The sequence below is a fragment of the Dipodomys ordii genome, unplaced genomic scaffold (genome assembly GCF_000151885.1).
Source record: "Dipodomys ordii isolate 6190 unplaced genomic scaffold, Dord_2.0 Scaffold81, whole genome shotgun sequence".
Lineage (NCBI taxonomy): Eukaryota > Metazoa > Chordata > Mammalia > Rodentia > Heteromyidae > Dipodomys > Dipodomys ordii.
In genome coordinates this window covers 381,131-402,862 of record NW_012267297.1, presented here as the reverse complement: position 1 = coordinate 402,862, position 21,732 = coordinate 381,131, and the positions used below count along the sequence as shown (strand labels likewise).

Sequence of the window (21,732 nt, the reverse complement as noted above, 5' to 3'; positions counted from 1 at the left end):
TTCATTATGCTGTAGGCCATCCTTATTCTGTCTAAATGCAAGTTATGGATTCTCTTTTCAGACAAAGTCTGGTGTCCCTTTCATAAGTAATACTTCATTTTCTCATGCATCAAATAATTGAAGCTGAATGCAGAGGATGTTGTCTTCATAAGAAAATGTAAGCACAGCAAAGATCCAAACCATAGACAGCACACCCCACAGAGCTAGCCTAGGCTAGCACCTCTCTGGCCCCTAACATTTTGTATTAGCAATAGCCAATGAAGGTACCTAAATCTTAACATAGCACTACAAATATTAAAATTGATGAAACATTTTGCTTAGGCAGTAACTTCCTATGCAAAACTTCAAATGGTTCAATAAATAAGAGCAAGAATTGAACAATGGGATCACAGCAAAATAAAAACTTCAACACAACAAAGTAAAGTCATTGCAGTGAATACATTGCCTAGAGAATTAGACAGATGAACACCTGGAAAGTGATTAATTATCAGAGTACATAGGACACTCAGAAAACTAAACTCTTAAGGAATCGACATTTCAATGATCACCTTAGCCAACAAAGTTAAAGATACTTCTCAAATACAGAAATTAGATGAATAATAAAAATACAGAAAGAGATTTTCAACATCCATGGCATAAAGGTAAAGCAAAGACAAAGGCCATTCAATGTTCTCATAGTCCAGTGACAATGTTGATCATCAAGAACACAAATAATAAATGCTGGCAAGAATGTAGTGAAAGGGAACATTCACACACGAGTCATAGGAATGACATTCCATGCAACCACTATGAGAACATATTCAGTTTGCTCAACAAACTATAAACTTAGGATATGAACCAATGTTACTACCTTGTGAGGCTAGGTTCATCCATGCATATGTGTGCATGTATAAATAAGTCCTCTGGAGAGCTAACATATACTCCCAAGAAATTATAAAGGTAAATGATAAAATCATGTACAAGGTAATGAGTATATAAGTATAAAAGGCTAGTGGAAACCTTATTAGAAAGATTTTTCCTATTATTTTAATGACCTTGTGCTTTGTTTACACTGTGATGCAGCCTTGTTCAGAGTGTGTTCACTGACCTGAAGTAGCTCTGTTAGCAATTGCCACTGAGATCTCTGCATGCAAGTTGGGTCTAACATATGTTGAGAAGTAGAAAACACACACTTGATTTTCATATTGATTTATGCTTCAGATAGAGAAGAATTTCTTCTATTACCACACGTTCTCAGACAACTGCATAATGAAAAAATTTCCTTGATCTGTATTAACATGTTTAGTAAACATAACCTGTGCAAAAGTGAATGTTCAAAACGCCAATGTGAAATTCAAATTGCGATTGATCTTGACTTTTTGAGGCTACCAAATTGATGACTGCTTTTTGATATATTGGTCTGTGAATTTTTCAAAATATATTAGACACAAATTCCATGCAGAAACTTAAATAAGATGTTGCTAGTTCCAGCAGCAGCATTGCTTCCCATAGAATAGAAACTACCTGCATTTGTGGAAAACTGTGCACATACAATTAGTATGGAAACCTGCCTGGACCAACCATCAGTGTTCTGTGGCTGTGCTAAATGTTGAATTTGTGAATAGACCCATGGGGTATGTGATGACCTAATAACTTTGGTTAGTATACCTCTGGCATACACTTTTTCTATCCATTTCACCATGCATCTGTTTTGGCATTCTCTGATTAAATCCAGTTGCATCATCCCAAATGGGTTTCATGAAAATGCTTTCTTGACACAGATGTTGCACCAACTATATCAAAGTTAACTTCATCCATAGAGTCTCATTATCTGTGATTTTGGAGGAAATCATAATACTGAGATGAAGAAGGAGAACTTACAAACATGTTTTCCAACTCATGTGTTCCTCTTGGAAGCAAGTGCTCAGATGCAGAGCCCCAGGGAAGAGATTGAACATTCTTCCTGGGTATTCACAAGAGGTTTCCATGAAAGATGGGCTAAAGTATACATCTCTGTCAATAAAAAGATGAATGTACACATGTACAAAGTTACCTGAATATATATATATATGAAATTGTGGGCCTCAATTTCAGCCAGGATTTCAGCTTGGTAGATGCTTCCAGGATGTGCCCTTTGACTTTCACATTCCTTTTTCTCCTGTTTCTTCTCCTTGTCAGGTCCTTGGATGGCCTTACCTGCTTTTCTACAATGAAGCAACGAGCACACATGGACGGAGATGTGATGATTGCTGGGTTTTTCCCTCTCTACACTTTGGGAACAGATTGCAGTAACAGTGATGCTTCTGGACATGGAAAGAACAACCCGTAAGTAACTCATCAATTAATTTACATTGACTCTTTTGTTCTCAGGGTAGACAATGGTTGCAGAATCTGTGGATGCACAGATGAGTTTTCTTTGTCTTCTCTAACTGGACAACCCATCTTTATTATACCAGAAACAACTCTTTTATTAGTTTATCTTTATTCTTGAGGAAATATCTATGTTCTAGTAGGAAAGGACTCTGTTTTCCTTCCATATAGATTATTTTTCCAGGACTGTAAGCTCTTTACTTTCCTTTAGCACCCTTACACCTTTTATATCCCAACTGTCACTTCAGAGGATGAAGTGATGTTATTACAAACAACCTGAGTAGATGGCAGAGTTCTGAATAAAAATATTTCAGACACATTTCCTTCCCCACAGGACAATGTTCTCAGAAGTTTTGTTTCGTAATACATATATTTTGAGGACATTGATAAAAGTTTTTATTGTAGGCTATTGGCTCATGAGGTAATACTATGTACTCAGGAGGCTGATATCTGAGGATCAATGTTTGAATACAGCCCAAGCATGAAAATCCCTGAGACTTTTCCCTTAATTTTATCAGCCAAAGCTAGAAGTTCCATTGTGGCTCAAGTGGCAGAGTGCTAGACTTTAGCAAAAAAAAACAACTAAAGGATAGTGTTTAGGCTCTGATATCAAGCACTAGTTTATAGACACATGGCCACAAACACGCACACACACACATACACACGCACAAACACAAATACACTTTACCTCTTGATGTCTGTCTCTTTGCATAGGCAAATTTACTCTTTCAAAGTAAGAACTGTGTCATTATTTCATATCACATATGTTCCACAATCCAGGTGTTATCAAGCAAGTCAGTATTATCAAAGATCCCTTACAGGATAATTTCATCTGCCCAAGTTGAGATCTCCTTTACTTGTGCACATGCATATTCTTGGCTTTTGCCTGTGGTATATGGTCTCACTAATAAATAGGTAAATAAAAAAAAGAAAAAATATAGCTACAGAGGACTTCAAGAAACTATAGCAGCCAATTCTATAACAAATTAAAGAGAAAATGACATTGGCTCTATTATGTGCACTCCTTTTAATTGCTGATATGACAAGTATATCCTAAGGTATCTGCCCACAGATGGGAACAGAGATTGAAGGGATAGGAATTACTCTTTTCCTTGCTATAAAAGATATATATCTTTATCTTATATGTCACTAGCATGTGTGCTTATCTTTTTTTCTTTTGTGCTTATACTAGAAATTCAGGGCATTTGCACTGTACTGAGCTTTCTTGCTCAAGGCTAGTGTTCTACCACTTGAGCCACAGCTCCACATCTACCATCAATGCCCAAGATGGCTTGAAAACATGATCCTCAGATCTCAGCCTCCCAAGTAACCAAAACTAAAGGCATGAGGCACCAGTGCCTGGCTGGACTTGTTTTTCATATTCCCCATTATTTTTTAAATTGTATTTTATTGTAAAAATGCTGTACAGAGGAGTTACAGTTGCATAAATAAGGCAATGAATACATTTCTTGTCGAGCATTGTTACCCATTCCCTTGTTGTTCCCCCTTATCCCTTCCCGCCCCTCCTCCCCCCAATCCCACCTGAAGTTGTAAAGTTCATTTCCAATATATGGTCTTGTGTGTATCATTATTGCAATGGGTCATCATGTGTCCTTGTTTCATCTTTTGTTATTCCCCTTTCCCTCCCCAAATTAAACAAATGTGTATATAAGATACAGGGTACCAAAATCAAGTTCAGTGATGACAGGATATGTACCATATATGGAAGAAAATACAAAGGAAACAAAAAATCACATATATTTTAAAAACAACAACAAAGGAGGATCTCTTTTGTCCATATCTTGGGGCTCATTTCAATTAGCACCATCTTATATGGTCATATATGGTCACAGCTTTTGAGCTTCTCTACTCATCTGATAAAATTATCCTAGATGTATACTAATAATTGCAAATAAGGGAAAACCTGTGACCTATATTTTGGGGGGCCTTCCTTATTTCACATAATACGATTTTTTCCAAGTCTTTAAATTTCATAACAAATGGGGCTGTGTCATTCTTTCTTATGGAGGCATAGAATCCAATTTTATATGTGTATATCTGTCTGTCTGTCTGTCTGTCTGTCTGTCTGTCTGTCTGTCTCTCTCTCTCTCTCTCTCTCTCTCTCTATCTATCTATCTATCACATTTTCTTAATCCATTCACCTACTAAGGGGCATCTGGGTTGCATCCATATCTTACTATTGTGAGTAATGCTTTGATAAACATAGCTGTGCAGGTAGATTTAGTTTTGCCTTGCTTGTAATTATTTGGGTAAATGCCCAGAAATGGGTTGCTGGGTCATAGGGGAGCTCTATGTGGAGTCCATTGAGGAACCTCCATACCTTCTTTCCAGAGAGGTTCAACAAGTTTACACTCCCACCAACAGTGCAGTAGAGTTCCCTTTTGGCCAATCTCCTCCAGCATCTCTTGATACTATATTTCTTGATTATAGCCATTCTAAGTGTGGTGAGGTGGAATCTCAAAGCTATTTCTATTTGCAGTTCTTTTATGGCCTGGGAAGTTTAGCATTTCTTCTGTGTTTATTGGCCATTCTTATTTCTTCTTCAGATAAGTCTCTCTTTAAGTCTTTAGTCCACTTATTAATGGGGTGTTTATTTCTTTGAGGATTTGTTTTTGGAGGATTTAATTTTTTGAGTTCTAAGTATATTTTAGATATGAGGGCCTTGTCTATTGTATAGCTTGTGAAGATCTTCTCCCAATCTGTGGGCTTTCTATTAATCTTACTAGCTATATCCTTTGCCAGGCAGAAGCTCTGTAGTTTCATACAATCCCACTTGTCCAAATTCCTATGATTTGTTGTGTTTCTGGGTCTTTAGTTAGAAAATTTTAGCCTGTGCCAAGGAGCCATAGAGTTTCACCTATCCCTTCCTGCAATGTTTTCAGCGTGTCTGCTTTGACTTCGGGGACTTTGATCAATTTGGAGTTGATTCTGGTGCAGGCTGATATATAAGGATCTAGCTTTACATTTCTAGCTTTACAATTTGTCAGCACAATTTACTGAAGTGTCTGTTTTTCTTCTATTCTTTTTTTAGCTCCCTTATCGAAGATTAGGTGGCTATAGATCTGTGGGTTCATTACTGGGTCTTCAGTTTTATTCCATTTGTTCGCTGGTCTGTTCTTGTGCCAGTACCAAGCTTCGTGGTAGAGTTTGAAATTTGGTATTAATATTCTTCCAGCACTGTTATTTCTGTTAAGGATTGTTTTTTTCTATCCAGGATTTTTTATTATTCCATATGAATTTTTGACTTGCTGCTTCTATTTCCTTGAAGAATGAGGTTGGAATATTGATAGGTATCCCATTAAGTTTGTAGATATCCTTTGGCAGTATTGTCATTTACACGATGTTTATCCTCCCAATCCAAGAGCATAGGAGGTTTTTTCCACTTCCATATTTCTGCTATAATTTCCTTTTTCAGGTGGTTAAAGTTTTCATTGTAGAGATCCTTTACTTCTTTAGTTAACTCCTAGATATTTTGTTATTTGTGGGGCTATTACAAATTCAGTTGCTTTCCTGATTTCAGCTGTGCTCTTCTCATTGTTGGCATACAGAAAAGCATTGAATTTTGAGGATTAATTTTATACCCTGTAACTTTGCAAAAAGTTCAGCTCAAGCAATTTGGAAGTGGATTGAATGGGGTTCTTTCAATACAAAATCATAGCATCTGCAAAGACGGAGAATTTTATTTCATCTTTCCTTATTTGGATCCCCTTTATGTTTGTATCTTGTCTTATTGCTGTCGCTAGGCATTCTAATACTAAATTGAAGAGAAGTGGAGAGAATGGACATCCATGCCTCATACTTGGGTTTAGAGTAAATAGCTTTAGCTTTTCACAATTAAGTATAATGCTGGTTATAGGTTTATCATACACAGCTTTTATTATATTAAGGAATGTTCCATGGATTCCAAATTTTTCCATTAGGTTTCATCATAAAGGTGTGTTGCATCTTGACAAATGCTTTTTCTGCATCTATTGAGATAAGTATGTGGTTCTTATCCTTGCTCTTGTTGATGTGATGAATTATATTACTTGATTTGTCAATATTGAACCAGCTTCACTTCCTTGAAATGAATCTTGTTTGATCATGGTGTATGTTTTTTTTTTTTGATGAGTTGTTGAAGTCGATTGGCCAAAATTTTGTTAACAAGTTTTGAATCGATGTTCATCAATGAAATGGGAATATAGTTCTCTTGCTTTGATATATACCTGCCTGATTTTGGGACGAGGGTTAGTATGGCTTCATAGAAAGACTTTGGTAGTGAACTTTCCCTTTCAATTTCATTGAAGAGTTGGAGGAATATTGGTGTGAATTCTGGTTTGAAGGCCTGGTAGACTTCAGCTGTAAATCCATCTGGTCCTGGGATTTTTTTTGGGTGGGAGGTCTCTTGTGGATGTTTGTATTTCGATGCTTGATATTGTTCTGGTAAGTTGGTTTAAATCATCTTGATTTAGTTTGGGCATGTCATTATTTGCTAGAAATTATTACATTTTTTCCAATTCTCAAACTTATTAGCATAAAGATTTGAGATGTATTCCCCTATAATGTTCTGAATCTGGGTTCTTTCTGTGGTGTTTCCATTCTCATCTCTGAGTTTGTTTATTTGGGTGTGTTCTCTTCTTTTTCTGATAAGATTTGCTAAGGTCTGTCAATTTTGTTAACTTTTTCCAAGAATCAACTCCTTGATTTGTTTATCTTTTTCTATGGTTGTTTTAGACTCTAAATCATTTAATTCTGATTTAATTGTAATAATTTGTTTCCTATACTGGATTGGGATTGTACCTGTTGCTCTTTTTCAAGGAGCTTCAAGTGCCTTGATAAATTGGTGGCTTCAGATCTCTCCAATTTGCTGATGTAGGAACTCAGAGCTACAAACTTGCCTCTAAATACTGCCTTTGCTGTGTCCCAGAGGAGCTGGTAATTTGTAAGCTCATTTTTGTTAAAGTTCATAAATATTTGAATTTCCTTTCTAATCTCTTCCATGACCCACTGGTGGTTCAACAGTGTGTTATTCAGCTTTCATTTGTTAAAGATATTCTTTGGTGGCTTTTGATGTTGAGTTCTAATTTTATTTCCTTGTGGTATGAAAAAATGCAGGGGATAATTTCCATGTTTCTGAATTTGGACAAATTTGCTTTGTGACCAAAATGTGGTCTCTTTTGGAAAATGTTCCATGCACTGGTGAGAAGATCTTGTGTTGTGAGGTTGCTGGGTGAAATATTCTGTACATATCTGTGAAGTCCAGTTAATCTATGCAGCTGTTTATATCCAAACTTTCTCTGTTGAGTTTTTGCCAAGTAGATCTATCCAGCAGGGATAGTGGTGTCTTAAACAACCCAACGATTAATGTTTTTGAATCTATGTGAGATTTTAGGGAAACTAGTGTTTCTTGGATAAATTGAGGTGCTCTGTTATTTGGTGAATACATATTTAGAACTGCAGTATCTTCCTAAAAGAGAGAACCCTCAATTAGTATGTAATGATCTTCTTTATCCCTTCTCACTAATTTTAATTTGATATATATTTTATCACTTATTTGTATTGCAATTGCTGCCGATTTATGGGGGCCATGTGTTTTGTAGATTTCATTCCAGTATTTCTCTTTCAGAATATGCTTATTTTTATGGGTCAGGTGTGTCTCTTGAAGGCATTAAATAGAAGGATCTTTCTTTTTGATCCAACTAGAATGTCTATGTCGTTTAGTTGGAGAGTTAACTCCATTAATATTGAGCATTAAGATTGAGAGGTTTGTGGTAGTTCCTACTATATTGTGCATTTTTTCAACATACCATAGAATAAAACAAAAACTTTTACTAATTTTTGGAGAATATCCTATGCATCAAGAGTCTCTTAGGGGTGTGTCAACTGGATTCCTCTTATACTTCTTGGATTCTCTGCCTAACAGAAGGCTGTTTCTTGGCCTGTCATGTCTTGTTGGTTTTCTATAGGTAGGACATCTTAAGTATCTTTTGTAGGACTGGTTTGGTGGATATATTGCAATTAAGTCATGCAAAATGAAAAAGAAAAACAGAAAGGACTAAAAGGGAAAAGAGTAAAAAGTATTTTAATAAACACCCCTAAAATAAAAATAATGAAAAAATAAAAGACAATTTTTAAAGAATTAGGTAGACAAAGGAGTTCTTTGGGTTTTTTTTTTTTTTTGGTGGAGGGGGTGTCTTGTGTCTCCCTTATGTCCATAACCAGTCTCTTGGTGGAGTCTCTGGTTTCCTTGTGGTGTTTGGTTGTCCTGTGGCTTGATTGTTTTCTCAAATCAGTTTGAGCAGGCAGAAGGAAGCTCTGCTTTACCAGAGTCTTTATGACCCTCCTCCCAGGCTAGTACCTTGGGAGGGAGATCTGCTTTGAGTATCACAGAAGAGGGAGATGGCTGTTTCCATTAGCTTGGAGTTGCTGTGATAGGGCTAGTTTGTGGGTAGGATTGAGGCATGTCAGCAATCAGTAGCTTTTCCCTGAAGGGCTAGCTCCTGAGAGACTCAAGCAGCCTCGCCTGGGGAGCCATTCCCAGGATTTATATTTACTCAGTTTCAATTGTTTTTCTTTTATCCCTCCATCTGTTGGGTCTACTGTTATGCTACAGTGGGGGAGGGAAAGCTTATGGCTCTGTTTACCCCATGAAGAAAGTGACTTCTACCTGGGCAAAACACCTTCTACCTGGAAAGGGCAACTTTCCCCTGGGTGTAACTGATTCCTTCAGGTCAGGTTCCTTTGCATTGTTGAGTGGTTCTGCTCCTCCCTGAGACGGAGTAAGGTCAGGGTGCTCATGCCTTTCCTTTGGTCCCCAGTCTGTCCATGTTTTGTGACTGTCTGTGCTCAGGAGGATGAAGATTTGTGCTCTTTGTCAGTTTTTGCTGGCAATGAGTAGAATCTGGTCACACACCACCTCTGGCGCCTTTGTCCCAGGCTATCTCTGTTGATATGGTGCCCATGGCAGCAGCTACCATAGTCACCCCAGATAATAGCGAGTGCTCAAATCTGTCTCCTTAACCAAGCTGCCTTGATTTTCCCTCTCTGGCCAAACTCTCTGTACTATGATGGTACATTTGGTGTGACTCTCTAGTCTTGGACTTTTCACTGGAACACTGCAACTGGTTTCTATGCAAGGGCTTTTTTAGCCCCCGGCTTCTCCTCTGCCATGTTCTTCAGGACCTTTGTGCTTTTTTTTTAAATTTCATGAACATTTAAATTTCCTTCCTAATCTGTTTCACGACCCATTCATGGTTCAACAGTGTGTTGTTCAGCCTCCATGTGATATAGGATTTTCTTTGGAGTTGAATCTTAATTTTATTCCCTGTGGTCTGAGAGAATGCAGGGCAAAATTTCAACGTTTCTCTATTTGGACATATTTGCTTTGTGACTTAAAATATGGTCTATTTTGGAGCATGTTTTGTGTGCTGATGAAAAGAATGTATATTCTGTTGTTTCTGAATGAAATATTCTGTAGATGTCTGTTAAGTCTATTTGGTCCATACAGTTGTTTAGATACGAGGTTTCTCTTTTAAGTTTTTGCTGGGTTGATCTATTCAGTGGGGAGAGTGGTGTATTAAACTCCCCAGCAATTAAGGTCTTTGGGTCTATGTGTGATTTTAGGGAAAGTAGTGTTGGATAAATTTAGGTGCTTCTGTATTTGGTCAATAGATGTTTAGAATTGGTATATCCTCCTGTAGCAGAGATACCTTAATTAGTATGCAATGTCCTTCTTTGTCTCTTTTCTCTAATTTTGATTTGAAGCCTATTTTATCTTATATTGGGATTGCAACTCTGACCTGTTTATGGGGGACATTTACTTGGTAAATTTTGTTTCAGCCTTTCCCTTTCAGAATATATTTGTTTTTGTGTGCAAGGTGTGTCTCTAAAAGTCAGAAGGTATTAGGAACTTGCTTTTTGTTCCAGGTAGACAATCTATGTCTCTTAATTTGAGAATTAAGGGCTTTATAATTGAGAGTTAGGATTGACGGGTGTTTGGTATTACCTCCAATGTTATCCACTTTCTTGGGGGCTGTGTTTACTGGGTTCTTACTATGCTTTTCTGATTCTTTATTTGAGGTCCTTTCTCTGCCTTCACCTTGGTCTTGTTGGTTTTCTATGTGTAGGATATCTTTAGGTATGTTTTGTAGATCTGGTTTTGTGAAGATATACTGTTTAAATTTTTCTTTGCTGTAGAAAGTTTTTATTTGTCACACTGTTATTAAGGTGAATTGAGCTGGGTACAGTATTCTTGGTTGAAATTTGTTTGTCTGTAGGTTCTGCTATACATCATACCAGGCTCTTCTTACTTTTATGATCTTAGCTAAGGAATCTGTTGTTATTCTGATTGGTTTCCCTTTATGTGTAATTGATCTTTTCTCCATGACAGCTTTAAGGATCATTTGCTTGGTCTCCATTTATCCTGTGCAGATTATGAAGTGATGGTGGGATGTCCTTTTCTGAACTGATCTATTTAGCGTTCTAAAGGCTTTTTATATCTGAATGGGTCTGTTTTCATATTTGGGAAGTTCTCCGCTAGTATCCTGTTCAATAAATCCTTAATTTTAGCTTCTGTCTCTAGCCCTCCTCTACTCTCATTAGTTTTAAATTAAGCCTATTGGTTCTGTCTTTTGAATGTTGAAAAGATTTATCATATGTCTTGCACTTGTCTTGAATACTCGTCTGATATTTCCTATAATGTTGTTTGCCTTCAATCCCAGAGATATGATCTTCTTCATGGTCTAACCTACTGTGAAGGCTTTCTGTTTTGTTTTTATTTCCTTTCCTTGTAATGGATCAGATTTTATTATTTCAATTTCTTTTTTGGAGCTTCGTTTTAGATCCTGGATGGACTTCTTTGTCTCCTTGATTTGGTTTTCAGTGTTCACTCTAAACTCTTTTAGTTGAACAGTTATATGTTCCTTGGAGTCCCTTCCTTCTATTGGAATTCATTCAACTGTTCTTATCACACACATGGAATTCTTCTATTAATCTTCGCTTCCCATCATCAGGCTCACACATTGCCCTATCATGTTCACACAAAGCCCTTTGCAGGCTTTTATTTTTTTTTCATTCACCATGTTTACCAATAGTGTTTGTAGAGAGTGTTTTTGAGGAGTCTGCTAAGGATTATTCATCAACTGATCTGTTGTCTGATTATCATGAACAGGATATGAGGTTCATTGACTTGCCATTTTTCTTGTGTTTCTACGGATTGTTCTGCCCATTTGAGTATGAAAGCAAAACCAATTATGAGATAGAACACTATTATAAGGCAAGCATCAACCCAGAGCCCTGCAGGTTTACAGATTTTTTGATGCAGTCAAAATGAGTATAGATACAATCTAGTTCAACAACAGACAACAAGGGAACAATGAACTAAGAAAAGCAAAGAAGGGATTAGGGGAACAGAAATTAATAGGTATAGAGAGAATTGTGAGGAGAAAATAACATTAGAGCAATGTAGTGAGAGAAAGGAAGAGTGGGAAGATAACCAAGACCTAAATTCAAAGGGCAGAAAAAGAAAGAAAGAAATTAGAAGAAACAAAATGAAACAAAAAGGTAAAAATTAAAAAATGAAAATGAAAAACTTAAAAAGTGATACAAGTATAATGAACTAATAATAAACCATAATGAAAAAATACTACAACTAAAGGAATTAAGGTTGAGAAATTGCAAATTAACAAATCCATGTCTGAATTAAGTTTGCATACAATTAAGGATTAGCTCTAATAATCAATGATGAGCATGTATCTGGAGATGAATAAAACAGTGATTAAGTAGAGGAAAAAGTAACGGACCAAAGAGAAAAATGAAAAGAAAAAGATAATAAGAAAAAATACTAAGGAAAGAAAAAAATGAGGAACACAAGGAATAAAGTAGAAAAATATTTTAAAAACATAAGTAGAAAAAATTCTTTGCTTTATTTGAGGAATCCTGTGTCTCCCTTATGTCCATATCCAGCCTCTTCATGGGGTCTCTGATTTGCTCCTGGTATTTGGATTTCCTGTAGTTTCTTAAATCAGTTTGTTTGAGCAAGCAGAATAAATCTCTGCCTTACCAGTGTGAATATTTTGTGATGTTCAGTGGGAGGCTGAGCTGCTTTGAGTGTCACACAAGATGGTGCTACCCTGCAAATGTTGTTCTGTGAGAATGAGTGAGGATGTTTTGCGGGGTACTCATGCTTTTCCCTTGGTTTTTGAGCTGTCTGCAGTCTGCGTTGTTCTGTTGTCAGCAGGGTGAAGATTTCCACTCCTTGTCAGTTCCTGCTGACAATGAGAAGAAACTCCTCTCATTCTATCTCCAGTGCCTTTGTCCCAGGCTCTGTTTTGGTGGGAGCAGATGGCCCCACCGCCAGTGCTGCATAGCTGCCAGTGATTACTTGAATCTGACTCCTTAACCAAGCTGCCTGAATGTTTCCTCTCTGGCCAAACTCTCTGTACTATGATGGCACACTTGGTGTGACTGTAGCCTTGATTTTTTCACTGGGATACTAAAACTGGTTTCCAAGCAAGAGCGTGGTAAACTCCTAGGTGCTCCTCCATTGTCTTCCTTGTCTCCTTTCATATTCTCCATTATTCACACATTTTTAGGTGATTTTCCTTCTATCATTTTCCCAAAACATGTTCGATTACTTTTGTTACTGTGCTAATATAGAAAAATTACGTATTATATTTTATATTTTCAGCTGATGGGTTTCATAGCTACCTCCTGATATGAAGAGAAGCGTAGTCTGGATTTGTAAAATTGTATGCCTGTTTTTTACTACAGATAACAATATTTATTCATGAAGTCTTCCTTGTAGATAAGTGGATTACTACAATTAGAAATCAGAAGTAGAGAGGTTTGACTCAACTCTCTAGCCTCATTCTCTCTCACTTCCTAATTCATATGGTACTTGTGCCTATTATCCAGTTCATGTTTTTGTTCTACTCTGTATATCATGAAATTTGACTATATTCGCTCAAACGTTTTATAACTATTTTCATACCTTTCCCACATCTTTTGTTCTCTGATTCTCCCTATTGATATTGTCTTGAAGATCTGTCCATGAAATTTTCAGCTATTATTACATTGTGTTCTATCTCAAGGTCTGTTAATATAGTTCAGTGCTTGAGTAGTGTGAAACAAACAGAATTACGATTTCATCTTGTTGATTTGATCCCTTTATCATAGCATTAAGAAATTTTCAATTTTTGAAACTTTCATTAAATTATAATTAATGTGATATGTTATAGACCCTACTGCTTTTTTGTTCCTTCATATAGAATGCCTTATTCCATTGCCTTTTTTTCAATTCTTTAATTGGTATTATAAAGGTGACAGAGTTATTACAGTTAATAAGTCATGTAATGTGTACATTTCTATATATATTATTTTAAAGATACTGTACAGAGGGGTTACAGTTACATGAGTAAGGTAATGAATACATTTCCTTTCGAGCATTGTTACCCCCTCTTTTGTTTTTCCCATACCATCCATACTGGCCCCACTTCCGCAACTCCTCCATTCCCCCCAAAATTGTAAAGTTCATTTTCAACATAGTGTCTTGTATATCTCATTGTTATAATTGGTCAACCTGTATCCTTACTTCAGGATCTTGTTATTTTCCTTACCCTCCACTAGTTAGAAAAATGTATATACATGATGTAGGGCACCAGGATCAAATACAAAAAAATCCCATAGTACATTATAAGTATATTAAGCAAAAAGATAAAAACTACTTCTGTCTCTATCTTGGGGTTCATTTCACTTAGCATCATCTTATATGGTAACATGTATATAACTTCTGACCTTTCCTGCTTGTCCAAGACATATACTAGTTATTGAAGATAAGAGAATCCATGGGCCTATTCTTTTTGAAGGGTGCTGTGTCTTCCTTGTTTTCTCTGTTTTTCCTTCCTGTCCCTCTCCGTAACAAGTTGTATATTTCAGTTTCAACCTAGTATCTAGTGAGTTCACTGCTTTATTTGTTCAACATTTATACCAACATTTCTGTGCTACCCTGTAACATCACCAAAACAAATAAGTTTACATAGAAGGAAGTAGTTAAAACCAGTGACAAAGGAGGAAACAAATTAAAAAAAATAAAACAACAGAACTCTTGTGGTTCCATTTTCTTGGGAGTTCATTTCAATCAACATCACTTTTAGTTCATATGCCTACAGCTATTAGCTTATGTGATCCTTTCTTGAGAATATTCTATTTTGGTCTCACTATGTGAATCTTTAAAACCTTCTATAATTTTTCATGTCCAGCTGTAACATTTTGTCTTTTACAGTCCAGTGTACTTACTTGTATATATGTTATAGATGTATATTATGGACACATTTTAGTTACAACATTTAGGAAAACCGTGCAACATGATTCTTTGAGTCTGGATTATTTTGCTTAATATTTTATTTTCCAAGAATTTCCATTTCCTTATGAAAGCAGAAATATTAATCTTTCATATGGAAGCATACAATGCCATACACTTTCTTGGTCCATTCATCCATAGAGGGGCATCTGGGTTGATTTCATACTTTGGATAGGTTAACAAAGCTGCAATGAACATGAATCAGTGATAGCATTACTATTGCCTTGTTTGTGTTCTAGTGAATGAATGCTCAGGGTAGGAATTGCTGCCTCATTGGTAAGCTCTATAATCACTCTTCTGACGAACCTTTGTACTGCTTTCAAGTGTGGTTGAATGACATTACTTTCGCACAAACAGTTGAAGTAGGCCCGGAGAGGAGACTGGAGCTGGTACAGCTTCTTTCCAGGCTTTGCTTTTGTTTTAGGGATTTTAGGAAAAACGAAAAAAAAAACCTCTAAACAAGTTAACTCGACCTTGGCTCCAACCAGCCCTTAGCAACTTAACCCACCTTCATTGTTCTGTTAAGACTGACCGATTAAACAGATAGCCAGTAATCTGGCTCATACTGACAACATCACAAGTTTTCCATCAACTCCGCCTTTTTCACGTGCTTATGTTAAACTCCACTAAACTCCTTTGTGTATGCTTGACTTAAGCTCACCTTACTGTTGAATTTGTGAGTCATTTAAACCAAAAGTGATAGGCTGGTTTAAACAGTCATTATGCGACAAACTGTAACCTCATTGGCCACCTGCGTGGTCTAGTATGACTGTGCAATCTTTTGAGTGTGTGACAATCTCATTGGTCACCTGCATGACCAGGCTTGACCTTGTGAATTTTGCCTTTAAAAACCTAAGTACGTGGGCCACTGGGGGTCGCAATATCAGCTCCTGAGCCTGTGCTGGGGCCCTGGCTGGTCAGTGAAGGAACCTTCTCAATAAAGTTGCTCCTTTATTAACAACTTTGTTGCAATGGGCTCTGTCACTCCAGACTACTAGGTGGGCTTGCCTGCCTGAGTAAGGGTCTTCCTACTACATTTGATGGGGGCTGGTCCAGGATAGAGCTCTTAGCCGCTCCAACCTGAAGGGGATTGAAGTCCCTGGACAGGAGGACAGTGTGCAGGAACTTGGCTGTTGGAGAGAAGTTCCAAGAAAAGCCTCAAGGTAAGCATGGTAGAGAAGGCGCCAGAGTGAGGCCAAAAGTAGGGTGAGGCTGGATGCAGCAGAGTCCCCTACGACCAAGGAGGTCCAGGGACGCTTGGACCCCTCAATTCCACCAGTCCTAGCAGTCCTAGTTGGACGGGGACTTGCTTGTGGAGAAAATAGGTTGAGAAAAAAAAAGTAACTTTTGGTTTTGAGATCCCTCCTCTTCTGTGTATAATCGTGTCTGTCGTGTCTCATTGTGCTTTTGCTTTTGCTTGCCATGTTTGTAATTGGATTTACTTTACAGGAAAAACATGAGGCAAAGTGAGTCCACTCCCGGGACACCCCTAGACCTTGTCTTAGTTCATTTAAAAACAAAAACAAAAATTGCTGGTTCTGCTTTTGTAAACTGCCACTGACTACCTGCAAGTGGCCCCAGTTAGATCTCAGCCTCAGGCCTTGGCTCAGGGGATCTGAGCATGGGGAAGAACCTGTTTGAGGGGACAGCTGCTAGGGACTTTTTTTCCCTTGCCCCAAGATGACTGGGAATTCTCCTGCGTTGGAAGGCCCTGGGTCAACATTTGCAGAAATCTAAAAGAAAAATCCTCTGGAGGTGAAGAAAGGGGGTTCAAGTCCCCTGGTAAGTGAATGGTGGTGAGATGTTGCCCCATTCACTGAAACCTGATTTTGTCTTTGTGGCCACTTGTCTGTCTTGTTTACTTTGGTGTGTTTTCTGTTCTTTGTTTTCTGAGTTAGGGAAGTTCTTGGTGAGAGTGGCAGGATCACTCAGCAGACTCTGGATTCAGCTTGCTGAGTGGGAGCAGCACAGAGTTCCAGTAGGGATAAACTGGGTCCCATTAGTCCCCAACTCAGCCTTCAGTTCTTGTCTTGTCCTGTTTTAGAATTGGTACCAGTTTTAAATGTGGGTCCTTGGTTTTTGTGTTTATTCATGGTTTTGTTATTTCTTTGAACATCTCTGGGGGAATAAAAGTTCCAGCCTCCAGCTAGGCTCAGTCATAGACCTGCTATGCCCTCCTCCCTGTGAGGCATGGAAGGTTGCTGGACTAGTTCGGTTCCCTTCAAACCTCAGGCTGCATTTTCTCCTTGTGAAGGCTGCCGGCAGGGAAGGTGTAGAAGGCTATGTGCCTGGTTTGGACTTTTCAGCTAGTCCTGACAATGTAACAATTCTTAAAGTGCTCTTGTCTAAAATTGGATTAAAAAAATCAGGCCAGTTAGTTTCAGGTGACACCCTCCTCCAGCCCTCCTCCAACAGAAGGGATTCAAAAGACCCATTGGTGAATTGCCTTGCTAAATAAAACCCTGGGAAAATGAAGCTCAAAAAAGTTACTGAGATTAAAATAAATACTGTCTTAAATTTTTGTTTAAAAACTTTAAAAATGTACGTATAACTGATTTTGATTTTTGCATGCTTTAGTATCTGTGTGTGTTTTGTATGTTTGTGAGCATGTTCAAGATAAGAGTTGTCAGCATGCTGTAACTATTGGGTGAGTTTAAATTTAAAATGTAAAAGGTTATGAGGTTTGGACATTACCAAAAATTTTAAAGAATCTTCACATTGTTTTAAATGGCTTTTTAAAGATTCTTTAACTAGCAAATTAGAAAATCTGGTATTTTAAAAAAACCAATATTTTAAAATGCATAAGGCCGTTTATATGGTAATCAAGTTACCTGGCTTAACAAATATGCATTGGTTGCTTGGGATTTAGTTCCCTTGGCTAAAATTTGGGGATAAATATTAGAAATTTAAATGTAAAGGTTAGTTTAACACTGTCAAAGACCGTACCTGTTCTGTCTGTCTAAAACTGTGTATTTCATTCAAGAACCAACCGAAGACCTGTCTTTAGAGGTAATGGGTGAACAGGCAGAAGTGCAGTTCAGCTGGTCATGCATGGTGGGGACAGGTCCTGGGAGGAGTCCATGCATGGTGAAAGAGGGCAAGCTGGCACAAACACAGTTCATCTAACCCTAAAGAGTTGAATTGGTTGTGTGCCCATTCCATAGAAGGGGCTGAGTGGCCCATCGTTGCGCTCTCTTTTCCCTGCAGATAGACACTGGAAACATGATGGTTAAAATGAGTGATGTGATGATCTGATTAGTATTGCTAAAACTTCCCCTTGGATGTGTTAACATTAAAATTAGGAAGGCCTTAAAAAGAGGGTTAGAAAGTTATTTGCATAATGTGGCTTACTTTCAATTATGTTCTACAATTAGGATATGTTTTAAAAGTCATAAAGGTAGCCAGGCGCAGTGGCTCATGCCTGTAATCCTACCTACTCAGGAGGCTGAGATCTGAGGATCGGTTCAAAGCCAGCCCGGGCAGGAGAGACCGTGAGACTCCTATCTCCAATAAACCACCAGAAAACTGGAAGTGGCACTGTAGCTCAAGTGGTAGAGCGCTCGCCTTGAGCTGAAGAGCTGAGGGACAGTGCCCAGGCCCAGAGTTCAAACCCCACGACCGACCAAAAAAAAAAAGTCATAAAGGTGTTAAGTCTAGCTTTTTGGTACAGTATAGTGATTGTAATTTTTGCATTAAGGAAAAAAAATTGTCATTTGAGTTTAAGATTTTTAATGTGTATCTGTTTTAAAACAAGCAGCCAAGAGGCAATTAGTGACACCTGGCCTCAAGATTTCAAGGGATCTTTTCAAAACCCAAATGAAAACTAAAGTATAAAATATTAAAGGAGATTAATAAGAAGCTTAAAAATTAAGAATGGATTTTTGGATATAAAGTTTAAAAGTAAAATTCTTTTTTTAACATTTGTCTCAAAGTGCACAAAGAAAAATTAGGATTACCAAAAGAATTGCTATTCTAGTTTGCTCTTATAGGTTTTTTTAAAACAGTTTCCAGCAAAGCCCAGAGGATTCTTACAAGTTTGTCAGATGTAACTTTGACTCTTAATAAGTTTCAGGTAAGAGTATGCTTAAAAGCTACTTCTATGTTGATTACCTTGTTGCTTTTAATTGGAGTAAAGTGGCCTTTTACAAGACTCATTGATCTGAAACTGGTTCAAAGCCAGCCCGGGCAGAAAAAGGTCCCTGTGAGACTGTCACTTCTACTCAGCCAGCAGAGTGTTGAAAGAGTGAGCTTTGAAAGAGTGTTGAAAGAGTTGCTTTGGGACTCAAAGTGGCAGAGTGCTAGCCTTGAGTTGGAGAGCTGAGGGACAGCACTCAGGCCCAGAGTTCAAGTCCAGCGACCAACTAAGGGATATGCCAATGAGGCATTTATCCCAATGTGGAGAAGACACTCCTGGGACAAAAGCAATGGAGGAGCATCCAGAGGAAATAAGCCACTGCTGGGATGGCAGAAATGTCAGATCCTAGAGTCATTTATACGTGGCCCTTCAAAACTGGTCACAGCCGGGAGGTCATGGGAAGATAGTTTGTAAGCATGCCTAATGTCCATGACTATCTACCTTGTAAGGGACAGGAACTTGCCAGTCCTCTGTGATAGTAAAAAGCTAATGTTATAAAATGTGGGGGATAGTTTAAATCTCAACCCCTTTATGTGCCAAAAGCTCTAATTGGCAGTAACTATTGAGCTGACACCAGCTACATGAAATTCATCTGCTCAGGAAAAATTTTGTAAACCTGAGAGTGTGTTTCTATTGATATCTGTCTAAAGGCCTGCACAGGTAACGTAGGCATTGTTAGGGTCACTAGAGATCACATTCCTAAGCCATCCAGAAAGACGCTTTTGTAAACCAGAGTGCTAAACAAGCTACACTGCTGTAGCTGGAGAAAAGGTCTGTGCAGTTGTCAAAATATTGTTCTTAATGACATCTAACCCTGATAGCCTCTTTGTAAAATAGGCTAAGGTTATGGGTTCCTGGCTAGGTAGGATCAATGCCCCTGAAGTCAGCTTGAAGAAGTTACAGAAGATGGAGCTTCACCCTTCTACCCCCTTTTTACGATCAAGAGTCCAGAGTCAGTTTTGGAAAAATGAGGAAAAATAATTTTTTTAGAAAAGGCATAAAGAATAGTGTTAACAGTTGTAGGTGTGCAAGTGTGGAGACTGCATCTGCCAGAGATGGTTACAATACTAAGCCTTCTCTGTGTATTTACAAAAATATCTGGTTAGTAATAACTTGTCATTTTGGTAAATTGTCCTGGGCTATTGTCTAAACGTTCTTAAAAACCAATGGGGCCACAGCCTGCCAAGCTTATGTATTACTTGGCATCCTTAACCAGTCTGTAGAAATTTGCAGCCCAGCATGAGGTGTGACAGTCCCTTGGAGCCACTGAGAAACCCTGCTGCTGCTGCTGCTGCTGCTGCACACCCTAATGGGTAAAGCTCAACAAAGGCCTGACAGTCACCTGGAGGAACTCCTGCCTGATTCCATCACCTGAGTCTGCTTCCCGGTTGAAAGCTGCTAAAACTAAGATCTTGTGGGACATTCTTTTAGGTGATACCTAGAAACCCTCTCTATTCCCACAGTGGATATTGGGGACAAGGATATCACTGGCTTGCTTGTCTCAGGCACTTCAGTGCATAGTGACTGGAAGTCCACTCTATAGTCGCAATCTAGTTTGGCTCTGGTATGGTAATAACCTGAGTGTGTTATCAATGGAGGTAGTAAATGAGACCCAGCCCTACTCTTAGCCTTAAAATCTGCAAGCTTCTGTATCACAGTGGTGCCTTAAGGCTGTTCTTAAGTTGGGCAGTTTTAAACTTTAGCCACAAAAATGCTCAAGAAACTGAAAAGAGGAGGGTGGTAAAGAAAGCCTTGGGAAAGGAATTGGGGAAATTTGAAAAGTAAGGATTGTCTTTAAATGTTTGAAAAAAGGAAAGAAGACAAACCTCAGAAAGTTTAAGTATGTAGCAAATTGTATGAGTATGTCTTAAAATTGGAGCTTACAAGTACAGCTTGTATAAAATTAATTTAGTTGTGTTATACATAGAATCAGGATTGGGGCACTAATATGGAACATTCTTTGTCTTATCTGTATGCCTACTGCAATCTAGATGCTGGTTCAGTTAGAGACACCAAGTAGACTCATTGGCAGAGGTAGTTCTATGAAATCGCAGGAGACTAGACTTCTTCTCATGAAGCAAGGTAGCCTTTGTATTAGGGAAAGTTTGGCCTAGGTTAGAAAGAGTCTGAGGTACTGAGTCATATTATCAGCCTCTCTTCTCATGGTCCCCATGGGTGACAACAACCCTAATAACTGCCTTGGCTGGTGTAGTTCTCCTCTTGCTTCTGACATTAACTGTTGGTCTCCATGGATGATGACCCCGATTTCAGCTATTGCTGCCCACCTTGATTCTTATCCTCTTGATGCTGTTAATTGGCCCTTGTGTAATTAATGCATTAATGTCATTCATACAAAAGAGGATTGGAGCTGTAAAATTAATGGTAATGAGAACTCTATGATTCCATCCAAATGGAAAAACTGAGTCAATGATTCGACTCAGGAACAAGTCAAAGGGGGAGTGAAGTAGGCCCTGAGAGGAGACTGGAGCTGGTACAGCTTCTTTCCAGGCTTTGCTTTTGTTTTGGGGATTTTAGGAAAAATGAAAAAAACCTCTAAACAAGTTAACTCGACCTTGGCTCCAACCAGCCCAGTTCTTGGAATGGAAAGAATGCCTCTAGGTCTCCTTCCCCTTAACAACTTAACCTTCCTTCATTGACCAATTAAACAGATAGCCAGTAATCTGGCTCATACTGGCAATATCACAAGTTTTTCATCAACTCCGCCTTTTTCACGTGCTTATGTTAAACTCCACTAAACTCCTTTGTGTATGCTTGACTTAAGCTCCACCTTACTTTTGAATTTGTGAGTCATTTAAACCAAAAGTGATAGGCTGGTTTAAACAGTCATTATGCGACAAACTGTAACCTCATTGGCCACCTGCGTGGTCTA

The 21,732-nt window shown here is 38.2% G+C and overlaps 1 pseudogene; it reads right to left on the bottom strand.

Annotated features, from left to right (window-relative positions):
- The window catches only part of LOC105992194, a 42,052-nt pseudogene that overhangs the window by 14,458 nt on the left and 5,862 nt on the right, over positions 1–21,732 (bottom strand).